Raw genomic sequence first — 23,617 nt, forward strand, 5'->3', positions numbered from 1 at the left:
TTTATGATGGCTTGACTGGTAATTAACCTTGACTAGATATTTCAATTGGCTTAAGCAATTGACCTTCATGTTTCTTATCAAAATTATTACTGGGATTCTGTCTTAGTGTTATTCGTTATCTGACTATGACATCCGTTCACTTAATCCGTTCACTTAACTACAATCGCTCACTTGGAAACGCATGTATAGTAGTAGTAGTAGTAGTAGTAGTAGTAGTAGTAGTAGTAGTTAATGTCTTGTTTCCTTCAGGTCCTCTACACTACACACTACAGAGTAAACATTCCTACAGGAGGTTCTCACAGACTAAGGACCTCGATGCTGCCCTTGTGAAGTCAGTTTTTGTAGCGGTGTAGGAGGCGTTGAACACCGGGTCCCTCTGTTACATTACTCACTCCTCCTGCCGCAGCCCTGCCCCTTCACCCCTCACAGCCCCCCACCAGTGATGTCCTCCAGCCCTCACCAGTGTTGTCCTCCAGCCCTCACAGCCCTCACCAGTGTTGTCCTCCAGCCCTCACAGCCCTCACCATTGTTGTCCTCCAGCCCTCACAGCCCCCCACCAGTGATGTCCTCCAGCCCTCACAGCCCTCACCAGTGTTGTCCTCCAGCCCTCACAGCCCCCCACCAGTGATGTCCTCCAGCCCTCACAGCCCTCACAAGTGTTGTCCTCCAGCCCTCACAGCCCCCCACCAGTGATGTCCTCCAGCCCTAACAGCCCTCACTTATAATATTCACCAGGTGTTATTAATGATCTCAGCTGTACTGTACCTTACCTGTGGGGACCAACGCCACCTTGATAAGCACTTCAGGTTAGGTTAGGTTAGGTTAGGTTAGGTTAGGTTAGGTTAGGTTAGGTTAGGTTAGGCTAGGTGTGAAGTACTCACCAAACTTGCCCACACTGCAATAACTTTATGCAAAACTTATACTTAAAATTCTGCTGGTGATTATTACGAATATTCACCAATTTGTTTGTTTATTGACCCTGATCACGTTATGCCTTACTGACCAAAACAATCACCAAAACATCTCACAACTTAGGGCTGTTTGGCTGCCGTCGAGGTGAACAACTTACACAGATAAACCATTGACTCGAGAAATTGTTTAAAAAATATCAACAACATGATTACTTGGTCACACACACACACACACACACACACACACACACACACACACACACACACACACACACACACGCCTGGTCACCAATCTTGGGCAATTGGGATAAATAGTGTGTTTATAATTCTCTGGTAACACGCACACAGCACACACTACCCCTCACACATCCCTCCACACACACACACACATCTCTCACCCCCTCCTCACCCCCCCGCACACACACCTGCACCATTTCACCAATTAACCTGCCTCTTATCTGTTCATTATGTTATTTTCTCCTCTCTCTCTCTGGCTTAATTCCCAATATATGACCTTAAGTAATAATAATAATAATAATAATAATAATAATAATAATAATAATAATAATATTAATAATAATAATAATAATAATAATAATAATAATAATAATAATAATAATAATAATAATAATAATAATAATAATAATAATAATAATAATAATAATCATAATAACAATAATAATAATAATAATAAATAACAACAGCAATAACAACAAAAAATAATGAAAATGACAACAACAATAATAACAATAATAACAACAACAACAATAACAACAACAAATAATGAAAGCAACAATAACAATACCAACAACAACAAACACAACAATAATAACAATAATAACAACATTTGACACAACAACATTTTCTCTTCCAGGATAAACTATTAAATTTATCCGCCTCGTCACAACTTCCTGTAAAACATAACTCCTCAAGGTTCAGTATTGTCGTTGGTGAAGTCGGCGATTGACCCGTGTGTGTCAAGTGAGAGAGAGAGAGAGAGGAACTTGAGGGTTTTAGGCCGACAGGTGGTGGAGTTGGGGGTCAGTTCTCCTTGACTGGTCACATACTTACCTGTTACTTCCTCCACCTTGCGTCACCCTGGTCATTATTATCTTACCTGCCGTTTCCTACACCTGTTTTTACACTACAATCACTCACTGTATGTCCGTCTCACTCTCTCTCCCTTCCTGTCTTAAAATACTCTCTCTCTCTCTCTCTCTCTCTCTCTCTCTCACTTCCTACAATCGTCTTGCAGTAGTAAAGAAGAATGCGTAAAAATAATAGATAAATAAGAATTAGACAGGTATTAGAGATTATAAATAGTAACAGTACATCATTGATTCACACACGAGGTCAAGGGGAAAAACCCGGAACTATGTGGAGAGAGAGAGAGAAAAAAGAAAGAAAGTAAGAGATAGAGACTTTAATAAAGAGATAGGCGGCAGATACGTAGATAAAACTGTAAGAGAACAATGCATATAAATTTTAAGAGCTGTTAGATGGCTGGGGTCAGGAAGAGGGTGATGTCAGAATTGATAAAGGATAGAGAGATACTTGACAGATATATTATAAAAGAGACATAACAGTTACAAAAAAAATGGTGGAGATTGAAGGAGAAGGGAGGAGAGGTGAGGGAATGAGTGAGGGCTGGCTGGCAGTGGTAGTGGTGCCTCAGTCGTTGTGTCGGTGGCGTGGGGTGAGGTCGCGTGTTCGTCTCTCCACCTCCCTTGCCACGCTGTTGCCGCCCTGTGTGTTGCTGCCCCCTCCACCACCACTACCTACATCTCCCTCACTCTCTCTCTCTCATGGTTATCTCACTCGCCCAGGAAGATGAAGGAAAACTTAAAAGCACTAGTGATTGAGTGATTTACCTATCCCCTCCCCTACCCCCTCCCCTGCCCCACCCTCCCCTCCCCTGCCCCCCACCCTGACGTTAATAAACAGGTCGGAGAAAGGGGGGTTCCTCCTCCTCCTTGTAGCAGACCCTCTCAATATGTCTCTACTGGGTTTGTAACTTTCGCCTGACTTTGTCTTGACCTGGTGTCTGGGTCAAGAGGAGTGGGTGTTAGGGGACAGTGGTTTCCTAAGAGACGACAACAAACCACTTGGTATTCTTAACTCTCACCAGCGTAAAAAAAACCCACACAGATTAACACACGTACACCCCCCGCCCCCCTGGTCATAACTACCACACCTTGACGGTAAATAAAAACAAAATTTGTGATTCTGAACGTCTAAAAAAACAAAAAAAAAACAGTTATATTGATGTTTAATGATGATGATCTGTAACTGAGGTTAATGTAGTGGTGGTGATGTGATACACTATACCAACCCTTATATACTGAAGGTGTTAGACGGAACGAGTACTGTGTATGTGTGTGTGAGTGTGTCTGTGTGTACTAAGCCATGTATATTGTGTAGAGAACAACGTGGGTATCAACTTCTTCTAGTACACACAGCCAAGAATTAAAATGTGACCTGGAAATTATATGTCACAAACTTACAAGTATTTCAGTGTTACAGTAACGACAACTAAGTAAACGACTGAATTCGTATCAGAAAACATTGTAAACAAAAAATTGCAGTATTATGTAAACACGAAAATCGTTTACGAATGATAAAAGTAGAGAAGTTGTTTATAAGCAAGTTAACTCTACCCTGAAGTGACCAAACAAACACACGTAAACAAGGTCATTAAATCAACCATGTGTGTGTGTGTGTGTGTGTAAACTGTTTATAATGACAGTTTACGTTACCATTAGAGGCAGAAAAAATATGTAAATAAAAAAAAAAAAAACCAACGAAGCAAAACAAAAATAAAAAAAAGTGAAACGTAAGAGAACGTTGAATAAAAAAACAGAGGAAGTAAGAAGAAAATAAATTACCAAGACACATAAAGATCATTTCCTCAACCAAGAAGACAGGATTTCCACCCATAAGGTAAGATTGGAATATTCCTTTCATGTCTCCATCATTACGTGTCACTCAACAAGGGAAGGAGTGACGCCGTAATCATCTCACCTTGATGTTGAGTTACGTTGTGTAATGAACGTGTAACTGGTGTAATGTTATCGCCTTAGCTGTTATCATTACGTTGAAATAACATCCGGTTTCTATCTGTTACTTCCAGCAAGACTAAGGCCTAGCATTATTATTACCTAGTATCATAATTACCTAGCATTATTACTACCTAGCATTACCCGGCGTTATAATTACCTAGCATTACTTAGCATCATAATTACCTTGCATTATTATTACCTAGCATTATAATTTCCTAGTATTACCTAGCATTATAATTACATAGCAGTACCTAGCACTATAATTACCTAGCATCACGAATACCTGTTATATCTTTCACTTTCTATCTCTATCGTTCTATCTCTATCGTTCTATATCTATCTCTCTCTCTCTGTTCTTTTAGCCTCTCCTATTTTATCTCATTCTATCTCTCTCTCTGTCTCCTCATCCCTCCTTTTATCTTGCATGTGTCTCTTTTTCTCTTTCTTCTCTGTTTTTCTCTATTCTTTCTTTCCATACTTTTCTATCTCTCCGTTCTCTTCTCTCCTACTATCCATTTGTCTCTCTTTCTCTTCTGTGCTAATTTCTTCTTCCATTTGTCTCTATTTTATTCTCATTTTACGTTCTATCTCATTTCACCTGTCTTTCTCTTTGTCTCCTATCTCTCTCTCTCTCATTCTCTCTCTCACCATTATCATCATATCTCTCTATCTCTCTTAGAAAAATGGAGACAGTTTTGATTTACATATACAAATGAATGTCGTATTTTGTGCTGTAAAGGCTATATTACTTATACAATTACCGTAAGAAACAAATGAACGTCATATTTTGTGCTGTAAAGGCTATATCACTTATACAATTACCGTAAGAAACAAATGAACGTCATATTTTGTGCTGTAAAGGCTATATCACTTATACAATTACATTAAGAAACAAATGAACGTCGTATTTTGTGCTGTAAAGGCTATATTACTTATACAATTACCGTAAGAAACAAATGAACGTCATATTTTGTGCTGTAAAGGCTATATTACTTATACAATTACCGTAAGAAACAAATGGACGTCATATTTTGTGCTGTAAAGGCTATATTACTTATACAATTACCGTAAGAAACAAATGAACGTCATATTTTGTGCTGTAAAGACTTTATCACTTATACAATTACATTAAGAAACAAATGAACGTCGTATTTTGTGCTGTAAAGACTTTATCACTTATACAATTACTCTGAGAAACAAATGAACGTCGTATTTTATGCTGTAAAGACTTTATCACTTATACAATTACATTAAGAAACAAATGAACGTCATATTTTGTGCTGTAAAGGCTATATTACTTATACAATTACCGTAAGAAACAAATGAACGTCGTATTTTGTGCTGTAAAGGCTATATCACTTATACAATTACATTAAGAAACAAATGAACGTCGTATTTTGTGCTGGAAAGACTTTATCACTTATACAATTACATTAAGAAACATATGAACGTCGTATTTTGTGTTGTAAAGAATTTGATTCCCTTTTTCAGTATTTACAATTACAATGCTATACTAGATTCACCATCCTGCTATATTATAAGGTAATTGTTCTTTGATGATATTTATTTATACATTGTCTGAGAATCTTCACACGTATAGGAGAGTAATATACGCGGTACCTCAACAAATTATATATAGTTGACGTATAATAATATTTATATATACAAGCAGTGGCAATAATGATATACGGTCGATCTTGGTATATTATAAATTATATAACGTATAATATAACAGCCAACACAACAACCAGGCCATGATCTTGTTCCGACATCTATGACGCTATGAGCAAAATCCACGCTTATGGGGTTGAAGGGTACTGTGATTGTTTCCCGATAGCTGTGTCTTTGCCAGATAAAAGGATTATGATTGGTCCTTCGTCGTCTTAGCCAGAGAAAAGCCTTTTGATTGGTCCTTCGTCGTCTTAGCCAGAGAAAAGCCTTTTGATTGGTCCTTGGCTCGTGTTGAGAACCACTTCGTTGAGCACTTGTGTATTTGTTTTATAACCAATAATACACATTTAAAGAGTTTATTTGTTGAAGCTCAGTAATAACATTTTAACAATAACATTCACTCAGAAACATTCATAAAAAACACATTTATTCTACGAACCTCTGTGACCTATGACCTTTTGACCTGAATGTTATCAAGAGCAACATACATTCTTCTTCCGTCTCTGTGAAAACATTCTTCTACCGTCTCTCACTGCCAAAACATTCTACCATCTCTCACCGTCAAAACACATTCCCCCATCATTTATGCCTATGTATATGTAGGCCTAGTCATATGTAGACTGAAGCATATGTAGGCCTAGGCATATGTAGGTTTATATATATATGTAGAACTAAGCATATGTAGGTTTTACTATATGTAGGCCTCTATATCTAGGCCTAGTCATATGTTGGTCTATTAAAGCTAGAAATATTATGCGGGGTTAATATAGGCCTAGGAACATTATGTGTGTCTGTTACTAGATGAATGTCTGTCTTGTGTGTAATACTTCAGGACAAAGGACAATACATTAACCCGTCTTAGGGAACAAACGTGCGGGAGGATAACTTATTATGTAATGTTGTGTAACCTAACCTAACCTAACCTAACCTAACCTAACCTAACCTAACCTAACCTAACCTAACCTAACCTAACCTAACCAAACCTAACCTAACCAAACCTAACCTAACCTAACTTATCATAACCTATTTTAACCTAAAGTAGCTGATTTAACATAACCCAACCTAGCATAAACTAACCTATTATAACCTACCCTAACCCAACTTAACCCACCTAAACTATCACTTAAACTCGAGTATTTGTCACGCCACGGTCACCCCTTCGAGCAGTAACTTGAACTAGATATATTAACCCCAATAGATGACGACTTAAGCCCCTTGAGAAGGAAACTTTCAGACAAACAATAATATTACGATGATTTACTGAACTTGGGCCGCAAAAGACCTTGAAATTGAAGACATAAATAATGGATGATCTTATTATTTGGTGGCTGAGTGGATACAATGCTCGATATCTATCTTAAGTGTCGTTGGTTCTATCCCCGGGTATTATTAGTTCATTTAGATATGTACCTTCTTTTACCGTTGGGGAAATGACACTGGTTGAGTGTAGTGTTGACCCTACCTGTGTATCAGAGGTTCAGTATACCAGGTGTTATAGCCACACTATCATGTATGAGTCATGGGAGGTGTGTGGGAGAGGTGTGGGGGAGGAAGTGTGTAGGGGTGAGTGTGTGTGTGGGTGTGTGTGTGTGGGGGAGGTGTGGGGGAGGAAGTGTGTAGGGGTGAGTGTGTGTGTGGGTAAGTGTGTGTGTGGCAGTTCCTGTTTACACCGAAGCCTTGTTACTCATACTCGACACCAGGCGGCAACAGCAGACGTCACACTAAACTCGAGGACGAGGTACTAGGCGCCTTGTAACCTGATACTCCAGCTTACTATGTGGTGTGACTAAGTTAGTGTTTATTTTGTACTGAAGGAGAAGTTATTGTTGAGGAGGAGGAAGTGAGGTGGGTGGGGGGTGGAGGTGAGGGAGGTGAGGATGAAGGAGGAGGTGAGGAAGAAGGAGCAAGTCAAGGAGAAGGGAGTGAGGAGAAAGAATGAGGAAGGAGAAGACGACAAGGAAGAAGGAAGTAAAAATGAATGACGAGAAGGTGAAGAGGATGGAGAAAGAGAGGAGAAAAGAGAGAGTGAGTGAGGAAGGAGAAGGAGGTGAGGAGAGAAGAGGAAGGAGTAGATAAACGTGTAGCTACTACCAGTTTTTGCGAAGGAGGGAAGGAGGGAGGGCGGGAGGGAGGGGGAAACAAGACCTACTCTCACCCTCGTCACTAGTTATATCAGCCATTCCCTTCACTCCCCTGTGTCTCTGGTAGTCCACACAGCTGATAGTGTTTCTGTAGCTAGTGACTCAGGCGCTACAGTACTACAGGTTCATTCTACAATATTATCTAAGGTGAAAAGTAGTACATTATGTTGTTAGGCGCATAGTACATCATATAGTGTACATCAGTAAGTAAAGTTTAATTACTTATTAATGATGTCAAATTTATACTTATGTACGCCAAGGTGTTGAGCTGTGACCTTCTCTGTTTGACATTATTATTATTATTATTAGTAGTAGTAGTAGTAGTAGTAGTAGTAGTAGAGATGCTAGGCCTAGTTAGTTGTGCTGGGGACTTGTAGGATGAGGGTGTAGTAGATGCCAGGATGTAGTAAGGGAGGGTAGGAGGATGGTGGTGGCACTCGGGCAAGTCGGGAGGGCCAGATCCAGGAGCTGCCCAAAGATCCGGGTGCCATAAGTGACACTGTAATGCCCACGAACAATGCCTGGTTGTCTGACCACTGGAGGGTGAGGGAGAGTGAGGGAGATGGAGGGTGAGGGAGAGTGAGGGAGATGGAGGGTGTAGGGTGAGGGAGGGTGAGGGTGATGGAGTGTTGAGGATGAGGGAGGTGGTCAGAGAGGAGGAAAGAGGGTGAGGGAGGTGTAGAGAGGGTGAGGGAGGTGTTCAGGAAGGAGGAAAGAGGGTGAGGGAGGTAGAAGGTGAGGGAGTATTAAGGGTGAGAGAAGTGGAGGAGCGTAAGAGAAGGGAGAAGCGCGGAAGAGAGAAGAAGTCAGAGAACAAGTAAAACATAAAATGATATAACAAACTACACTTAGAACCTTATCTCTCTCTCTCTCTCTCTCTCTCTCTCTCTCTCTCTCTCTCTCTCTCTCTCTCTCTCTCTCTCTCTACTTCCCCCAACGATCAACCCCTCCTTCTCCCTCCCTTCATCTCTCCCTCCCTCCTTACCCTCCCTATCTCTCTCCCTCACCCTTCCTTTAGTTAAGATATATACACCAGCTAAATGACAGCTACTCTTAAACTACCTGGTTCCTCCCTAACAGGCTGCCTTAACGACCATTTCCCCTCACACGTCTAAACTACCCAGTATACTTTATGTGTATATTAGCTATGTGTATACTGTATATGTATGCCTGTGTGTGTAGATGAGGGGGGGGGGCGAGGGGCAGGGAGGGGGTGGAGGAAGGTGAGGGGGGAGGGAGGGAGGGAAGGTGAGGGGGAGGGAGGGAAGGTGAGGGGGGGTTAGGGGGAGATGCTTGCGTCAGGCGAAACCAATAAGCTAATCAGATTCGCGTTGAGGCGGCGAACGACCATGACATCAAGCAAGTAACCCACACTGTTTTCCACACCCTACCATACCCTGCCTGCCACACCCTGCATACCACACTGTCATACCATGCCTGCCACATCATGTCTGTCACACTCTGATTCAACACCGTCTGTCATACCCACACTGCCACACCGTCTGCCACACCCCCACTGCCACATCATCTGCCCCACCGTCTGTCACACCGTTTGCCACACCGTTTGCCACACCCTCACCTAGCAATAGTCACAATAGACAAAGCCTCGAACAACCTAAAGGGGACCAGGTCTCTGATGGCTCCCTGCATAACACCACATAACCCAGCGCTTACAAAAACTCACAGACCCATAAAACTCCCAAACTCACGAACTCAGACACTCACAAACGCTCAAAAACTCACGAACTCACAAACTCACACACTCACAAACTCACACACTCACAATCCACATCCTAATCGTAGGTGACTGGCGAAGCTGTAGACAGGAGCCCTTAACATTGACTCCTGAATCTTGGTGTGTGTGTGTGTGTGTGTGTGTGTGTGTGTGTGTGTGTGTGTGTGTGTGTGTGTCTAACGCTTGGAGGGATAACCATTTACTTCATGATATATGTGACCACGTTACCTCCCTCCCCTTCCCATCTTCTTTACCCTCACCTCTCCCTCCCTCTCCCTCCCTCTCCCTTATCCTTCCCATTTCCTTATCCTGAACAACTTACTCCATTCTCTCCCTCCATCACCCTTACCCCTCTCCATCCAATTTCCACCCTATTCTTTTTCTATTTCGCCTTCTTTTCCCTCCTCCTCTTCTATCTTCTTAATTCATCTGAAACCCTTCCTTTTCCTCCTCCTCCTCTTCTCTTCTCTTTACTGTTTTCATTTACATTGATGGGTTGGGCCGTGTCTCATTCTCTCAGCCTCTTTCTATCTCCTTTCTCGTCCAAGTTTGCCATCTCTCTCTATTATTCAATTACCTCTTCCGTATTCATGATTGATGCCCCCCCCTCTCTCTCTCTCTCTCCTCTCTCCTGCATCCCCCCACCCACCTCACCAGTCCGTGTTATCAATCTTCAAGCAAAAAATACTACATCACGCCTGCAGTTAGCATAGCCTTCATGATGACTGTCGGTTTGATGTCTGTTGTTTATTTCATCACTCAGGTAACTTTAAATCACAATGATTTTCCTTCATTGCAATTTTCTCTCTGGTTTATACAATGACTGGTGTTTTGTTGATAATCAGGTGGTGAAAGACCTTGAGTTTATGAGTTATTTAGAATAGCGTAAAAACATAAATGTGAATATTAAGAGTAGTAAATGTCTTGTTGATTTGCAGTGTGATGTAACTCTAAAAATCTTATAAAGATAACAGGAACTAAACTAACAATCTATATCATATAACTCAACTAATATAATACATCTTAAACAAAAAATAAATTAAGATATCATAATTACTTCTATTTAGTTAATTTAGGATGATAAATTAATTTAGAATAAATAACCATTTTCATCAACATAACTTGTCGTAGTCATATCAACAATGTCCACATCTGTCGTTTATGTCACTAATACAGTAAACACTACGCATTTAATGAATATGATCAATTATCCTCTCACACCTACACACCATCAGAAGGCACTAAGTAAAATAATCTCGACGTGAAATCAACGGCGAAAGTGGGCCCCAAGAAGAATATAGTTAAAATAAGTACAAACACAAACATTAAACCAGACAATTAGAACAATTTGTCCACGAAAATACCCAGATTACAAATCACCCTTCTCCCTCCCCTCCCACTACCCCCACCTCCTCCCTCACCTCCTCACTCCCATCCCTCACCCTCCTCCTCCCTCTCCCCCCCCCCTTTTTATCTAAATTTACCTCGTGATTTAATATATTTCTACATAATTTAAATATACTCTTACGTTTTATAAATATATTTCCATAATCATCCCTGGTCATTACAGTAATATCTTCTTATAAAGAGTCATCATCACCCACAAACTATCATCACCATCATCATCATCACCATCATCACCACCACCACCACACACACCACCACACCCCCACACACACACACACACCACCACCACACACACACCACCACACCACCACACCCACACACACCACCACCACCACCACACACACCACCACCACCACCCCCACAACACACCCACACACACACCACCACCACCACACACCAATCCACCATCACATATCATCATCATCATCATCATCTTAATTTAATTTGAAGGCAGTAATTATTAACACCAACGCTCTTAATAAAAATCATTCAATCAATATTTATTTCTCACTGGTTTACCTGGAATAAGACAGGTGTGTTATTTTCATCCTCCACACATCATGGCTTTTGGAGTGTCTGCAGGTAACACTCATTGACGTGTTAATGGCGTGTGTGTGGCATGTGCCAATAATAACAGCCGTGTGTGTGTGTGTTAACTAATGTGCGTGTGTGTGCGTGTGTGTGTGTGTGTGTGTGTGTGTGCGGCGCGTATAATCTCACACAACACACCCCGACTTCACGTACATCAATGAACCAAAATTACCCAGTTATCACATAGGTCATCCACACTTCACTTTTTCTCACACAGGTCATACTACCACTATCTTTGGGTCATCACTACATCACTCCACTGAGTCATCACTACATCACTCCACATCCGCACCGAGTCATCTCACACTACTATCCTTTGGTCATCCTGTTGAAGGTCTCGTGTTTAGTATGACAGACACGAAGCAAAATAGAAAGAAGAATAGACGTCCACTCGAAACAAACTTACCACACCATCACCAATCACTAAAGGTTATGTCCCTCAATACCATCATGCCTATATCTTGCCGACATCAAAGACCTGCCACCTGCCATAAACAGATATATTTGTACAAATTCCCACATCATCATTCTGTCCTTTATGTAACCTGACCAGGCCATTTGACACCTTAATGCTTGGGTCATTAAGGGCAACAACCATGAACTCGCGGTACGCATGGCATTTACAGATGCACGACGCTGTAAACGCTTCTGCACTTCACCTTACATAGGATGTAAGGGGTGCCCAATCATTACTTCCTGGGCAATCAATCTCTCTCTCTTTCTCTTGTCTCTGTCTGTCTGCTCTGTCTCAGGTATGGTCGCCAGTATCAATGATTAATCTTCGTGTCAATCATTTTGGGCTCGAATTGTTGGCCTCCTTATAAATCAAACACACATGATTCCAGATTTCATGAGCCTTAGATGATTGCTCTGGTGTCTGACTGGTAATAATAATCTTCAACTGTTGAGAATATTTCTTCTTAAACACTGGTTGATATTTGTCCAATTCTAAATTGTTTGTTTCACCCATAAATGTTGACCATTAGGTTTCTCCATACTTCTTATTAACAGCAATAATGGCATCCTTCAACAACAGCATCAACAAGTAATAATAATAATTAATAATAATAATAATAATAATAATAATAATAATAATAATAATAATAATAATTATAATAATAATAATAATAATAATAATAATAATAATAATAATAATAATAATAATAATAATAATAATAATAATAATAATAATAATAATTATAATAATAATAATAATAATAATATAATTATAATAATAATAATAATAATAATATAATAATAATAATAATAATAATAATAATAATAATAATAATAAATAATAATAATAATTATAATAATAATAATAATAATAATATAAAATATTCTTTAATTTTTGTTTACTTTAGCGTACACCTGTGAGTTACCTGTCTTTAATTGGTCGTCTAAGGTTTAACTTTGACAAAAACCTTTCCATTTTGTCTCTCTCTCTTTTGTTAGTTTCAACAGCTGAGGACTGGCGTTTGTCTCGTGAGGGACGGTGCAGAATTGATATGCAAATGACTACTCTTTCCGTATCGCTAGCTTTGTGTGTCTGTCTCCCTGTCTGTCTGTCTGTCGATCCCTCCCTAGCTATGTCTCTGTCTATCTCTGTCTGGTTGGGTGGATCTATCTATTTATCTATCCATCTATCTATCTATCTATCTATCTCAATGTCTATCTGTTTTTCTGTCTGTCTGTGTCTATGTTCTAGACTTTAAAGTTTTATCTGTCTATGTTTGTCTATCTCCAGTTGCCTGTCTGTGTCTCTACCTCTATCTGTCTATGTGTTGGGGTGTTTCTCTGTCTATCTCTATATTTCGACTATCTCCGTCTGTGTCTGTCTCTTTCTATCTCCCAGTCTCTCTGCTTCTTTGGTTATCTCCTCTCTCTCTCTCTCTCTCTCTCTCTCTCTCTCTCTCTAATCAAAAACAACACCAACGTCGTAACACTATTCATCACCACACAAGAAGTTAAGTTATCGTACACAAGGACACACATTCTCGTATGCACAATGTAAACAAACAGGAAATTGAATGGTCGTCTCTTAATGACTAGTTATCGTACAGGAGAGATTACGTCATGATGTTTATGGACACGAGAGGCCATGCATTAGCGTCAACTGGCCCCTCTGAGTTGGCCCTAAGCTGCGTTGTGAGGAGAGGCCACAACACAGCATGAAGGTTGTAACCCTCCTTGTCCAAGAAGCAGAGTCAGTCTATTAATCCAGACTCCCTTATGAGATCTTGAGTAATGGTGGTGATTGTGTGTGTGTGTGTGTGTGTGTGTGTGTGTGTGTGTGTATGTCCGTGTGGGTGTTGGGGCTGTGTTGGTGTAGTGGTGTTTGTTTTGATGTTTGTGTTGCTATGTTGGTGGTGTGTGGTGCTGAGTTGTTTTTGTTTGTTACTGTGTGGGCTAAGGAGTGCGACACACACACACACACACACACACACACACACACACACACACACACACACACAGAAGAGAATGGGTAAAAAAACAAAATGGGACAAGAATACAAATAAAGAATCAACAGGAAGAGACGATGAGACATAGAGAGATAAAGAGATAACCAGAAACGGAGAGAGAGAGAGAGAGAGAGAGAGAGATTTTACTACCCTGAGATGCAAAGAACCACAAAATAAATCATAATATAGGCAATAATAAATACCCAATACGCGCCAATATAAAACAGCTATATATCTCCCCTATACACCGACCTTACCGTGTATAGAAAAGCCCACACGTCAGAATTTCTTTACCAACTCCTGAAGGACTCCTGGAGGCGAAGAAGGGAGAGAGAGGAGGAACACACAGGGGGAAGGAGGATACCGTGTGAATACGAAGGAGTGAACACGGAAGGTGGCACTGCACTTGACCCCTCTTACTTCCTCCAGTTGCACAGTTAGGTACCCATTCACAGCGGGGTCAACTGAGGGTGCCCCTCCAAACCAGACCTTCGCCTTAGAAACAGAATCACACAAAAGACTCGTTGAGGTAGAGGTCAGGAGGTCACAGCTTATGGTTATTCATAGGAGGTAACATTTATTTCACGCTGCAGGCGGAGTAATAACCACAGCAGTTCTCTTTGTCTTGACAGCTACCACGTCAAAAATACATAATATACATACATACATACACTACATACACACAGGTACACACTCGAACAATGTACAGTAAGAGAGACTATGGAACTCCTTCACGTATTCAGGAGCAACAAATTAAACGTTGGAGTTGGTGTACAGTATCTGGACCTGTGTACGTAACGACCTGTGTACGTAACGGCCTGTGTACGTAACGACCTGTGTACGTAACGACCTGTGTACGTAACGACCACTGTACGTAACGACCTGTGTACGCACACCTAAGGAGAGTAAAAAGTTAGTTCCTTCTTCCTGGCCGTCTTCCTTTTTTATCCAGGAGGTAAAGTTTGGACACAGGAAGGAGGGTCGCCTGTTTACTGGAGGAGGAGGAGGGAGGGGAGAGGAGGAGGAGGAGGAGGAAAAGGGAGTTGAACAAAACACATACACAAACCCAAAACAACAAACAAAACAAACAATTACAAGTAACCAAACACACAGACAAGACCAAACACCGGGAGCTTTTCACATATTCTCATAAGCTCCCACAGTGAAGCATCAACGAGGTGAACTGACTCCAGATCTCGTAGTTACCTAGCTCAGAAGAGAAGAAGAAGAAGAAGAAGAAGAAGAAGAAGAAGAAGAAGAAGAAGAAGAAGAAGAGGAGGAAGAAAACTAATACACTAAGTTCGCGACACATCATATACAGGGGCGAGTGTATGTATGTATGTATGTATGTATGTATGTATGTATGTATGTATGTATGCACAGTATGTATGTATGTATGTATGTATGTATGTATGTATGTATGTATGTATGCACAGTATGTATGTATGTATGTATGTATGTATGTATGTATGTATGTATGTATGTGAGTTTCTCTTCCCGTTACTTCATGACTTAGGTAAGTACAGAGGTGCAGGTTTATAGGCAGACAGGTATGTAGGTACGAAGCAGGTAAGCAGCAGTGAGTGTCAAGGCAGGGGACAAACAGGTGAGTATTGATAGGAATGTGCACAGAGACGTAGGTTTGCAGACAGGTAAACAAGCAGACAGGTAAACAAGCAGACAGGTAAACAAGCAGACACGTAAGCGGTCTTAATCTGTAAAAGAAACAGGTAGATGTTTTGGTAACCAGACTTATGGACTTTTAAAAGGAATTCTCATAATAACAACAGCAATAATAATAATAATAATAATAATAATAATATTAATAATAATAATAATAATAATAATAATAATAATAATAATAATAACAATAATGACAACAATAATAACAACAACAATAATAATAAACAACAATAATAATAACAATAATAACATCAACAATAATGACAATAACAACAACAATAACAATAACAATAATAACATCAACAATAATAACAATAATAACAACAATAACAACAACAATAACAATAACAATAACAATAACAATAACAACAATAATAACAACAATAATAACGACAACAACAATAACAATAATAACATCAACAATAATGACAATAATAACAACAATAACAATACTAACACCCTCAGTATGTGGGTGTTGCGTCACTATGAACGAAACCAAATTAATTATGTCAGGTAGGAGCAGGTGTGTCACGCCTCGTTACCTGAGTTGTGTAAGACCTGCAGGTGTGTTCTTGACCAGGTGTGTGTGTGTGTGTGTGGAGAGAGAGAGAGAGAGAGAGAGAGAGAGAGAGAGAGAGAGAGAGAGTTCAAAGGTAGAATATTTTAACACTCTCCCTCCCCCTCCCCCTCCCCCCCCACACACACACACATTCTCCCCAAACTATATTCAAATGAAGATTCACCAGGTGTAAATGACCCCCGAGGAGCAACACTCACACACCTGTACATGGTTACCTTTCTGGCGCCTCTCTATAGTGGCGGGTCTAAAGTATATATTAACCTCTCAACCTTACACTCATGGCTAATGGGTTATAGGTGTAATGGATTACTTAATGGTGTACAGTTTCCATGGAACCTAGCCTTAATTAATCTTTCAAAGTTAAAAATTATTCCCCAAAGTTAATATTAACCTTCCGAAGTTAATATTAAGCTCCCAAAGTACAAATTTAATTCTAAAGTTCAAACTAACCTCCTCAAGTTAAAATTAATCTAACCTTGCAGAAAATTTAACCTCCAACAGTATAATTTAACCTGCCAAGACGTAATGTTAACTCGTGTAGATTGTGTTAACTAGAGTGTGTTGTTGTTGTTTATGGCGGTGTAGGCAGTGTGTGGTGACCTTGACGGGGTATTTTTAAAGTTGGTCCGTGTTGGTCTGTTCTGTCCACCACTCCTGTCTGTTTGTGTCTGTCTGTCTCTCTGTCTGTCTGTGTTTATTTCCATCTGTGTGTGTGTGTGTGTGTGTGTGTGTGTGTGTGTGTGTGTGTGTGTGTGTGTGTGTGTGTGTGTGTGTGTGTGTGTGTGTGCTATCTGTCTAACTCCCTATCTGTCTATTTGTCTGTCTCCCTCTCCCTCTCAGTTTAACTTATCACAATGTTCTCTCTCTCTCTCTCTTCTCTCTCCTCATGTATAAGACCCAGCACAGATCCACAACTCATCAATGCCTGAACACGAACCAACATGATCTTAACGTAAACACAGAATCCGCAATACCCGCACCCACACCCACACCCACACCCACATCAACACCCCACACCCCACACCCACACAGTCACGTTTATCATTTTACAGTTAATATAAAAAACATCATTTAATAGAAGGTTCACCTTGTTACATGTCTTCAAGAACATCACTACGATCATTCATCTCGTCTCTTACACGACTCAGGAACACGTTTTATGTACCGTCAATTAAGGTGGCCGAGGCAGGTGAGGCGATCGACAGGTCACATGCGGGGCTGCAGTCAACTCTTTTGTCTAATTAACCTGTTTGGTGGGGTTAGGTTTACTGAGAGAGAGAGAGAGAGAGAGAGAGAGAGAGAGAGAGAGAGAGAGAGAGAGAGGCTGCCTTCTTAGATATATCGTAACAGGTGTTCCTCAGTCATCGTAGGAGGAAGGTCTACTTGCCTACCTACCTACCTGTGGAAGGAGGAGGGGACGTGTGTGTGTGTGTGTGTGTGTGTGTGTGTGTGTGTGTGTGTGTGTGTGTGTGTTGTCAACTCAGACAATCACAACTTCCCTCACTGTCATTAACAAACTGCGAGTCACCAGCTGATGGCATCTTGTCCTTTTTTCTCTCTCTCTATATATATATATATATATATATATATATATATATATATATATATATATATATATATATATATATATATATATATATATATATATATATATATATATATATATATTAAAGTTAGCTCCATCTCTGTCTGCCACTGAGGCTTTAACAACACGTGTAATAAAACCGTTTGTGTTTTTTGCCAAGATGTTTGAAATTATTCTAAATGTTTACCTATTAACCCCGCCCACATTGTATCTCTTTTAACTGATTGGCTGCTAGCCGCTAAGTAAGCCGTGACGTTTACACTCAGCAACCAACAACCAATCATCTTCTTGAATTATGAAGGTTATTATGGATACCCCAAAAATGGTTGTTGGATAAGCTGAAGAGAGAGAGAGAGAGAGAGAGAGAGAGAGAGAGAGAGAGAGAGAGAGAGAGAGAGAGAGAGAGAGAGAGAGAGAGAGGAGAGAGCCTGCCTTAGAAATCCATCACATCCCTTTGAGAATTTAGACGCTGTGTGTGTGTGTGTGTGTGTTTCAATCTGTTTTGTGTGTGTATCTTTCTCTCTCTCTCTCACCACTACCACAACAAACACTCCTCACTCCAGTATCAGACATGTTTAGTCTCCAAACAGACCCAAACACGGTACAACACAACACATTCCCTCTCTCTCCCTCACCCACACACACACACACACAAACACCCACCCTCCACAAACACAAACACACGCAACAAACAACCCACCACAAAAGCTGTACAAGAACTTTTAACCACCCACACACACACACACACACACACACACACACACACACACACACAAACAACACAGCCATTAGCACTATAATTCCTATCTTCATATTAATTAAACCTTTCATTTTTTCATCTTATTAAAAAACTTTAACTTGGGAGTAAAGGTAATTTCACCTCTAATAACTCCTTGATTAACACTTAATATTACTTCACCATTTTTAGTTTGATATTAAAGTTTTATATATAACCTCAATATATATGCTTGTAAATATTTCTTATAAGTGTATTTATTTATTGTTATTATTTTTATTGTTACTGCTATTTATTATTATTATTAGTAATAGTAGTAGTAGTAGTAGTAGTACTTAAGAACGGCAGCACAGCCAAAGTGATAAGTTGCAGCAACTGTTGCTGCAGGTACCAGAGAATTTGAAAAAAAAATAGCTATAGCGCTAGAGGTGGTTGAACTGGTTAACTACGTTACCGATAAGGGCAAATGGTTTCAGTCTTAACAAAAGAAAATTTACAGATGCCATTGCTCTAAGTGCACGGTCGGCCAGTAGAAGGTTTGCCCTCCCAATGCGTGTGGGTTTTCTCCTTATGACGGCGATCACGCCATGGTGTAAGAAAGGGGCTTCATATGCATGAGGTATGACGAAGTAAGGATCTACAGCAAATATGTTAGAAATCTGTCGTGATGTCAGGGAGAACCGACCCTCCTTCCATTGGATGGTGAGATCTTCCAACATGGGACTTCAACACATCCAACGAAGCCCGTGTTGACGTCAGTACTCGAGGATTCTGGACGCGGGGACAGGAGCCTTCTTCGACATTAGGATTTTGATCCCATGGCCGCATGTCACCGTAACTTAGCTCTCGATGCTGCTCATGAGGAACGAGAACGACAAGATAAGGGCATACGGGGAGAGAATTCAAACGTTGATCAGTGCAGCTTCACTCCTCTGGTGTTCACAACCCTGGTGGATGGGGACCAAGTGCAACATGCTTCTACGCCAGACTCGCGGAGGTGATCGCCGAACAGAAGCAGCAGCCCAGAAGTTATGTTACAGCCTGGATGAGATGTCGACTGTCTTTCTCTCTCCTTAGGTCTGCTTTGCTCTGCCTCAGGGAAACGAGAGCATCGGCCCCAAAGCCGACAACAGTTGCAGATATTGACTATGAGGCTACAGTCACTGAATGACGCATAGATCTGCGGCTCAACTAACTCAACACAGCTAGGATAGCTATTTATGTATTAGGACAATTAATATTAAGGTAATAAAATGGCGGCGAAGGTGTGGCTATTGGGGGAGGCTGGAGGCAACGTAGTAGTAGTAGTATTGTTATTGTTGTTGTTGTTGTTGTTACCAGAATTTGACGTAAGTTTTAACCCCTAGAGTACATTGAACCTGTGAGAGACGACTGGAAAGAGTACTGAGCAAAAAAAGATGTCATGCGGGGTTAAGGAACTACTACAGGAAGTTGTTGACATAATAGCAGTGGGTGTTGGAGCAGGACCCATGAAATTAACTTAAGGCAGTTAATTAGATACAGTCAATTATCGCCAATTAATGGAAATAATTAACCTGCGAATCTTTGGGAATCCGAGAACAGGAGGAGGAGGAAGAGGAGGAGATTACCTACATGAGAGAGATAATAGACCAAGAATAAGGGGGAGGGAGAATAAACGTAAGTGAAAGGAGAACAGGGAAGAGGACAGTAGGGTGTGGGAGGGTGTGGGGGATGTAGGATTGGCGCAGGAAGGCGTAGGAGAGCATAAGAGGGCGTGGAAGGGCGTGGGAAGGCATATGATGGTGCAGGAGGGCGTGGAAGGGTGTGGGAAGGCATAAAATGGCGCAGGAGGGCGTGGGAGGGCGCAGGATGGCATGATAAGGCGTGGGAGGGCGTGGGCAGGAATGTACCTTCGTAAATATATACTACGCCATATATAGTGTCTCAGTGAGTGAGGAGTCGGGTTCCTGTTTGTGGCGAGAGAGAGAGAGACTACCTGCCTCTCTCTCTCTCTCTCTCTCTCTCACAGGTAGGTTATGAGGGGCGGAGACCTGGCAGCCTTGATCGCAAATATATCGTCGAGGGAGGGTGAGGGAGGGGAGGGTGAGGAAGGATAAGGGTGAGGGAGAATGGTGAGGGAGGGTTGGGGGTGAAGGAGAATGGTGAGGGAAGGTGAGGTGAAGGCATAGAGAAGTTATGATAAAAGTGTGTGTGTGTGTGTGTGTGTGTGTGTGTGTGTGGGTGTGTGTGTGTGTGTGTACTTTATAGCTTGGCTCAATGGTTTTTGAGTAATGATGAAAAATAATGTTTATTCTTTCAACATTAGAACAATATTAAGGTGATTTAGCCCAAAACAAACACACATAAACAAACAAACACAACATAAACATTTCCTCTCAAAACCTGAATAATGACTCAATATTTTGGATGTTTTTTTAATACAACCCAAAAAAAAAAAAAACAAACACACACAACTTTTCACACTGACTAAAAAAACAAGCTAAAACAAACACGAAATATATCAAACCTTTACTGTAAAAAAAATCTAGTCTGGTGTTTTATTTCCTTAACTATAACAAACACGAAATAAAAAAAAACACCTTTACCGTAAAAACAAATAATTTCTTTTAATTAACCTTAGGAGGTGTATTGTGTTGAGTTACTTGACGTCTTGAGGAGTTACCTGGGCTACCAAAGAAGTGTCAGTTATGCCCTTCTGACACGGGGAAGACACCACACCTGGATGCCCTTAATGACAGGTATATTGTTTGTTTGTTTGACTTGTTTGTTATGAAAAGGATGACACACGTAGGATACAATGGTAGATGACGATTATGAGTTAGATATAGATAGATAGATAGATAGATAGATGTTGAGGAAGGTAAATTCACCAGGTAAGCTTCTTAAAGGCAGCAGGTATACCATAGGGAGGGGGAAGCGTAAGGGGGAGGGGAGGGAGGAAGGGGAAGGAAGGAGAAGGAGGAAGGGGTAAAGGAGGAAGGAACAACGTTAGCCAGGTTAAGTGCGTAGTGTTTACCTGCCCTAGGGACTGTTGGGGTACACTGATGAACGCCGCTTACCTGTGGAGAGAGAGAGAGAGAGAGAGAGAGAGAGAGAGAGAGAGAGAGAGAGAGAGAGAGAGAGAATGCCTCTTTCTCTTTACTTTCTATCCTCCTTCTCCTCCCCACTCTCTTCCTCCCTCCTCCTCCTCATTTTGCTTCTATACCATCTCTTCCACTCCTCCTCTCCACTTCCTCTTTCTCCTCCGCCTCCCTCTCCCAGTGCTATCTTCTCCATTTATGCCACCCCTTCAGTGCCACCCCCCAGTGCCACCCACTCAGTGCCACCCCAAGTGCCACCCCTCATTGCCACCCTCAGTGCCACCCCCCAGTGCCACCCCAAGTGCCATCACCGCCTCAGTGCCATCACCCCAAGTGCCATCATCCCCAGTGCCATCACCCCAAGTGCCATCACCCCTATGCCATCACCCCAAGTGCCATCACCCCAAGTGCCATCACCGCCCCAGTGCCATCACCCCAAGTGCCATCATCCCCCAGTGCCATCACCCCAAGTGCCATCACCGCCTCGTGCCATCCTCCCATCAGTGTCACCACCTCAGTTCCCTCCCTCATCAACCCCAGTGCCATCCCCCTCAGTGCCATCCTCCGCCTGCCGGATGGTGCCACTGTCTGCTGAATAAACCAACGGCGCATTTCAGGTAGGAGCTGAAATGAGTGCCTAGGAGGAGGAGGAGGAGGAGGAGGGAAGAAGAGGCGACGAAAGAGGAAGATGTGGAAGTAAGAGGAAGACAGAGGAGGAGGAAAGAAAAGGAGCAAGAAGGAAGACAGACAGGCAAACTTTCTTAAACAGAATAGTCATTGACCTGTCGCCCGTCCATAATTTCTTTTATTAACGTAAAACACACACACACACACACACACACACACACACACACACACACACACACACACACACACACACACACACACACACACACACACACACACACACACACAACACACACACACACACACTTTAGTACAAACTTCTACTACAAGTCATGGATCCACAAGTTCGGTTTAGTTCGGTAAAGCCAATAACAGTGTGTGTGTGTGTGTGTGTGTGTGTGGTGTGTGTGTGTGGCTTGGGAGAAACCTTCTTATATGAGAGTATATTTGTCCCCACACACACACACACACACACACACTTCCTCAGGTTATCAAACTCCCTCACAAGTCGTAATAAGTAAAGGCTTCCGGACTCAGAGGCTGCCAGCGAGGCTTCACAGCCCTCATCCATTACAGCCTTCCCTTATTAGTCGCAAACTCGCCTCCTAATACGCCCAGTAATACGATATGTAATAGGGCAAGTAATAAGCCACCAAATACAATACGGCTCGAAATACGACACGAAATACGGCTCGAAATACGGTAGAAATACGGCCAGTTTTAATAATCGCTTAACTGATCGCATTATAGAGGAGGAGTAGGAGGAAGGAAGAAGAAGAGGAAGAGGAGGAGAAGTACAGAGAGAGGAGGATGAGAAAGAGAAGGAGGAGGGCGATAGAAGGAAGCGTAGGATTAAAGAGCAGCAGCAGCAGGAGGAGGAGAAGGAAGGGGGAGGAAGGAAGGAAAAACCACAGGTATATATATCCTTCGATGATAAAATTCCCCAGATCGGATCATTTTTCCCCTTCAGTAGAGTGTGGGGGTAATTGTTTATATAACGTGATGGCAAGGTATCCTGGGGTGGGGGTCTTGTTATTATATGGGAAGGGTCTTTATTGTGGTTCTTGTATAGCGAGGGTCTTGGTATAGCGAGGGTCTTGGTATAGCGAGGGTCTTGGTATAGCGAAGTTCTTGGTATAGCAAGAGTCAAACACTAACCACACACACACCACCGGCAGCCCCCCGCCCACCTCGCGCAGTCCGCCACTACAGTACAACAAAATTCAGCCCATAAGAGCCCGCATCGATAGATATAAGAACAGCACCATCCCATCTATTGTTAAAATAATAAACAACTCCTGATTTATGTACTGTACAGCCCTGTAAATGTATTCAATGCATATCCC

The 23,617-nt window shown here is 41.5% G+C and overlaps 1 protein-coding gene across 2 annotated transcripts in view; it reads left to right on the forward strand.

The window, feature by feature from the left end:
* The first annotated feature begins 2,832 nt into the window (after window positions 1–2,832).
* The window catches only part of LOC121867512 (octopamine receptor Oamb-like), a 131,883-nt gene continuing 111,098 nt past the window's right edge, over window positions 2,833–23,617 (forward strand). For both annotated transcript variants that reach the window (XM_042367484.1, XM_042367485.1), the window contains exon 1: window positions 2,833–3,851. The gene's annotated coding sequence lies outside the window, so the exon portion shown is untranslated. The remainder of the gene's footprint in view (window positions 3,852–23,617) is intronic.

The sequence above is a fragment of the Homarus americanus genome, unplaced genomic scaffold (assembly GCF_018991925.1).
Source record: "Homarus americanus isolate GMGI-L3 unplaced genomic scaffold, GMGI_Hamer_2.0 scaffold23598, whole genome shotgun sequence".
Taxonomy (NCBI): Eukaryota; Metazoa; Arthropoda; class Malacostraca; order Decapoda; family Nephropidae; genus Homarus; species Homarus americanus.